This window comes from Triticum urartu, chromosome 6A (assembly GCF_056163025.1).
Source record: "Triticum urartu cultivar PI428250 chromosome 6A, HENAU_Tu73, whole genome shotgun sequence".
Classification (NCBI taxonomy): domain Eukaryota; kingdom Viridiplantae; phylum Streptophyta; class Magnoliopsida; order Poales; family Poaceae; genus Triticum; species Triticum urartu.
This window is the reverse complement of record NC_141878.1, coordinates 492808140-492814319: the sequence shown is the minus strand read 5'-3', so window position 1 is coordinate 492814319 and position 6180 is coordinate 492808140. Positions and strand designations below refer to the sequence as shown.

The 6180-nt window shown below is 40.3% G+C and overlaps 1 long non-coding RNA gene across 1 annotated transcript; it reads left to right on the top strand.

Annotated features, from left to right (window-relative positions):
- Positions 1-806: 806 nt before the first annotated feature.
- Positions 807-1382, top strand: LOC147965855 (uncharacterized). Its single transcript, XR_015607563.1, has 2 exons — positions 807-936; positions 1113-1382. It is a non-coding gene; the product is annotated as an uncharacterized LOC147965855 (long non-coding RNA).
- Positions 1383-6180: the final 4798 nt, after the last annotated feature.

Here is a 6180-nt window from a genome sequence, read left to right as displayed (position 1 = left end):
GCACATGCGGATGACGCCCGGTTACACTCTAAATCCTTGAGTATCCACAAATCTAGGCGTCATGTCCTTGTTTCCTAGCTTCCTCCCTTCACTCACTCTCGATCTAACACGCGTCTAGCCCCACACACACCCATGCATCCTCCACTAAGAGTGCAACCAACTAGTTGTGTCCTCATTTGTATTGCCATAATTCCAGCACTATACATCTATAGATGGAGAAAGACATGCTCGATATGAATTGGGACAAAGAAGAAAGTCAAAAGCAGGAGGTAGGTCCGTGGTTTCAAGTTGAGTAGTGAGTGGTTCCTTGAGGGTACTTCCCAATATAATTTTTATATGTTGACAATCGAGTCATAAGAAAATATGACCTATTAAATAGTAATATGTGGCCTTGTGCCATTAATCAAAACAAAATATATGGTCAACAATTAGGTGGCAACTATTTGAGGTTGTTGAAAATCCATATGCACATGTCAACAACTTTAATAAGTATAATTTAAATGTTAACATTATTATACTTCACAAATTTGGTAGTTCATATCTTCTTTCAAAATGACTACATGTAGACAAAGAGACATCTTGTAGATACAATATTGAAATTCTATCCTACAAGTAGAAGTTAAATGTCTACATTATTATACTCCATAAAACTGTTGATTCATGTCTTTTAGAACCACTTCCATGCAGATATAGCCACATCTTCTAGATATAATATAAGAATTTCAACATGCATATCTTCTAGATAGAATCACATATCTTATCATTCAGTTTTTTAGGTCTCGTCTTTCTAGGCTATAAGATATGGTGTAGCCTATCTCGATGTGCATCTACTCGCTTACTTGCTTTCATAACTATTCATTTCTGAAGACATGGGAGTCATCAAAATGCTAAGCCTATTATGCCTACTACTGCTCATGCCACTTCTTTTAGTTCCTTGTAAGAGTTGTTTGAAAATTTCAGATGAAGAACAAGGCACTTCCTTTGTGCAATATTTTACATTTTCAAGTCATATGTGATATTCATACTCCATGCTACTTCTTTCTTTCTTGTTTCTTCATGGAAGATTGTAGGATCTAATTTTTTGTGCTCCATATCGTGTGGTTGTTTTGTAGGCTTGGAAGCCAAGACTTGCGTTGTACATAGAAGGACCTATGAGACTATATCATGCAAGGTGGATCCATGTGTTGAGGCCTGCCACAAGGAGGGATTTACTTATGGGTTCTGCTCCCCCTACCCCCTTATAATAGTTTGTTTCTGCGTAAAAAACTGTTGAATAAAAATCATGCTGCGACTATCATAGGATGTGTGATGTAACAAATAATAAGGTTATTTAGTATGATGAATTGAGAATGGGCAATGCCAGAAGTTGAGTATCTACCAAATATTCCTTACCTTTTGGCTTAACGTACAAATAGGACTACTCATGATGCAGGTACATCAAACACATGGCACTATGCTAAAAAATCACATGCTAGAAATGTGAGATGTGGTTACTTTGATTACCATACACCCACAAACATTTTGTCCCTACCATCTTCTCTAGCGTATGTCCTTCCCTCTGGTGATGCTTGTTAAAAGTATGACCTATAAGCAATAATAAAGTTGCTATTCTTCTATTTCCATGCTCATAATTAAGTTTATATTATTGCGTTATAAACCCAATGGTTATTCAATATGAGATTCGTAGGAAAACCCAGTGGCATGTGTGAAAAGATAAACACCAATCAGATCCCTAGCGTCAGTGTCACAGATAACCGGTACCCGTTGAACCCTCCATCATGTGGGCCGTGCCGACTCATTAATTACTGGGAGTACGCCGAGACATCAACAGAACCTGAAGCTCATACAAGACCCCTCTCAATGGATTCAAGTAAGGCAAGGCTTTGGAAGCCTTCCAGTTACATATTGAAAAGCATCACCCTTGCATTGACTCCAACGAGGAGAGCATCAAGACATCCACACTCATCCTACGAACGTCCGAAGAATGGGCTATCGCGAAGTGGTCGTCCCCTGTGAATAGGCGACGGATCCACCACGGTTCGAGCCCGACCCATGGGTGGGAGGAGCAGCCCCCGAACAGTACATTGGCCTAGGCCAATGATAGCGTGGGAGGAGACCTTTGACGATGTGTTTCTCACTGGAGGCCACCCCGCTCTTAAGCAATCATGACGTGTCGAGCGTTTAGCCTATCTTTACCATGCACATGACAATTGTTTTGGTACGATGATGTCTACTATGCAACTTTATTCTTGTAGACACATGTTGGGCCTCCAAGCGTAGAGTTTTGTAGGACAGTAGCAATTTTCCCTCAAGTGGGTGACCTAAGGTTTATCAATCCGTGAGAGGTATAGGATGAAGATGGTCTCTGTCAAACAGCCCTGCAACCAAATACAAGAAATCTCTTGTGTCCCCAACACACCCAATACAATGGCAAATTGTATAAGTGCACTAGTTCAGCCAAGAGATGGTGATAGAAGTATAATATAGATGGTAGAAATATATTTTTATAATCTGAATAAATAAAAACAGCAAGGTAGCAAATAGAAAACGAGCACAAAAACGGTATTGCAATGCTTGAAAATGAGGCCTAGGGTCCGTACTTTCGCTAGTGCAATTTCTCAATAGCGCTAATATAATTGGATCATATAACCACCCCTCAATGTGCACCGAAGAATCACTCCAAAGTTCCTATCTAGCGGAGAACATACGAAGAAATCATTTGTAGGGTACGAAACCACCTCAAAGCTATTCTTTTCGATCAATCTATCCTAGAGTTCGTACTAAAATAACACCAAGCTATTCTTTTCGATCGATCTAACCAAGAGTTCGTACTAAAATAACACCAAAGCAAATTCAGATTTGTAATATTCAATTCAACACAAAGAACTTCAAAGAGTGCCCCAATATTTCTACCGGAGAAACAAAGACAAGAACGTGCATCAACCCCTATGCATAGATTACCCCAATGTTACCTCGGGAATCCGCGAGTTGAGTGCCAAAACATATATCAAGTGAATCAATATGATACCCCATTGTCACCACGAGTATTCAATTGCAAGACATATGTCAAGTGTTCTCAAATCCATAAAAGTATTCAATCTGATAACAACAAAGTCTAAAAGGGAAAACTCAATTCATCACAACAAGATAGAGAGGGGAAAACACCATATGATCTGACTATATTAACAAAGCCCGCAATACATCAAGATCGTGACATCTCAAGAACATGAGAGAGAGAGATTAAACACATAGCTACTGGTACAAACCCTCAGCCCCGAGGGTGGACTACTCCCTCCTCATCGTGGTGGCCGCCGGGATGATGAAGATGGCCATCGGAGATGATTCCCCCCTCTGGCAGGGTGCCGAAAAGGGTCTAGATTGGTTTTCGGTGGCTGCAGAGCATTGCGGCAGCGAAACTTCTAATCTAGTTTAACCCCAAGGGTTTTTGGAATTTTTGGGAATTTATAGGGTAAAGAGGGGGTGCGGGAGGCCACCGATGTGGGCACAACCCACCTGGGCGCGCCTGGGCCCCCAGGCGTGCCCTGGTGGGTTGTGCCCCCTCGGGGCACCCCTAGGTGCTTCTTTGGCCCACTGGTGGTCTTCTGGTCCATAAAAAATCCACAAAAAGTTTTGTGGTGTTTGGACTCCATTTGATATTGATTTCATGCGATGTAAAAAACAAGCAAAAACAGCAACTGGCACTTGGCACTATGTCAATAGGTTAGTCCCCAAAAATGAAATAAAATGACTATAAAATGATTATATAATATCCAAGATTGATAATATAACAGCACAGAACAATAAAAAATTATAGATACGTTGGAGACGTATCATACGTGTCTGATACGTCTCCAACGTATCTATAATTTTTTATTGTTCCATGCTATTATATTATCGGTTTTGGATGTTTTATATGCATTAATTTGCTATTTATATTACTTTTGGGACTAACTTATTAACCTAGAGCCCAGTGCTAGTTTCTATTTCCCCTTGTTTTTGAGCTTCACAGAAAAGGAATACCAAACGGAGTCCAAACGAAATAAAACTTCACGATGATTTTTCTTCGACTAGAAGACACCCAGGGGACTTGGAGTCGTATCTAGAAGAGCCACGAGGCGGAGGCAAGGGTGGAGGGCACGCCCTAGGGGGCACCCCTACCTTCTGGCCCCCTCGGGGCTACCCTGACCTAGCACTTTGTCCTATATATTCACATATATTCCAAAACCCTCAAAAGCATCCACGAAAACACTTTTCCACCACCGCAACCTTGTGTTCCCGTGAGATCCCATCATGGGGCTTTTCCGGCATCCTGTCAGAGGGGGTTCGATCACGGAGGGCATCTACATCAGCTCTATTGCCCTTCCGATGAAGCGTGCGCAGTTTACCGTAGACCTACGGGTCCATAGCTAGTAGCTAGATGGCTTCTTCTCTCTCTCTCTCTTTGATTCTCAATACCATGTTCTCGATGTTCTTGGATATCTATCCGATGTAATCTTCTTTTGCGGTGTGTTTGTCGAGATCCGATGAATTGTGGATTTATGATCAACTTATCTATGAATATTAGTTGAATCTTCTCTGAACTCTTATATGCATGATTTGATATCTTTGTATTTCTCTTCTAATTATCGATTTGGTTTGGCCAACTAGATTGGTTTTTCTTGCAATGGGAGAGGTGCTTAGCTTTGGGTTCAATCTTGCGTGATTTCACCCAGTGAGAAAGTAGGGGTAGCGAGACACGTATTGAATTGTTGCCATCGAGGATAAAAAGATGGGTTTTCATCATATTGCTTGAGTTTATTCCTCTACATCATGTCATCTTACTTAAGGCATTACTCCGTTCTTTATGAACTTAATACTCTAGATGCATGTGGGATAGCGGTCGATGTGTGGAGTAATAGTAGTAGATGCAGGCAGGAGTCAGTCTACTTGACACGGATGTGATGCCTATATGCATAATCATTGCCTTGGATATCGTCATAACTTTGAGCTTTTCTATCAATTGCTCGACAGTAATTTCTTCACCCACCGTATTATTTGCCTTCATGAGAGAAGCCTCTAGTGAAACCTATGGCCCCAGGTCTATTTTCCATCATATTAGTTTTCGATCTACTATTTTGAAATCTTTTATTTTCAGATCTATAAACCAAAAAACCCAAAAATATTTTATATTTTGTTTAGTTCTATCTATCTCTATCAGATATCACCTTTGCAAGTGACCGTGAAGGGATTGACAACCCGTTTATCACATTGGGTGCAAGTGTTTGATTGTTTGTGCAAGTGCATCTATTGGGGACTTGCGCGTTTCTCCTACTGGATTGATACCTTGCTTCTTAACTGAGGGAAATACTTATCTCTTCGGTGCTGCATCACCCTTTCCTCTTCAAGGGAAAAACCAACGCAAGCTCAAGAAGTAGCAGGAAGAATTTCTAGCGCCGTTGCCGGGGAGATCTACGTCAAGCCTACCAAGTACCATCATAAACTCTCATCTCTTGCATTACATTATTTTCCATTTGCCTCTCATTTTCCTCTCCCCCAATTCTAAAACGATTTTCAGAAAAACACAAAAATATTTTCCCTTTTTATTCGCCCTTCTTCCGTTCGTCTTTTCGTTTGCCTCTTTGCTCGTGTTGCCATGTGCCTTCTATTTGCTTGCATGTTTGCTTGCTAAAAATATATTGTTATGGATCCACTTAATGTTTTCTAATTGGATCATCTTCGACCCATATGTGCTCGTGCTGAAACCCCAACCAGTTTAGTTGAGGGAAAATCTTTAGATATACATGCTCATTTTGTGCGTCACCGTTTGTTTGAAAAAGGGAGACTCTTATGGAATCAAATAAATTATTTTCTATGTTATGCTTGGAATCTTTGTGAACTTTGTGATTTTACTTGTTGCTCTAAGAACACAAAAAAACACCTTCCCTATCTATGTGAGTAATGTCTATGTCAAAGTATTTATTGAGAGAATGACCGTGGCTTTGGAAGAAAATAATGATATGCATAAATCTATAGATAATTATGATTCTGATGATTTGATTGTAATATCCCTTGATGAACATGATGCTTGCCATTCTTATGGCCATGATGCCAATATTTATGGAGATGAATTTGCTATAGTTCCTTATGTTAAACATGAGATTGTTGCTATTGCACCCATACTTGATAGTTCCTTGAATCAAA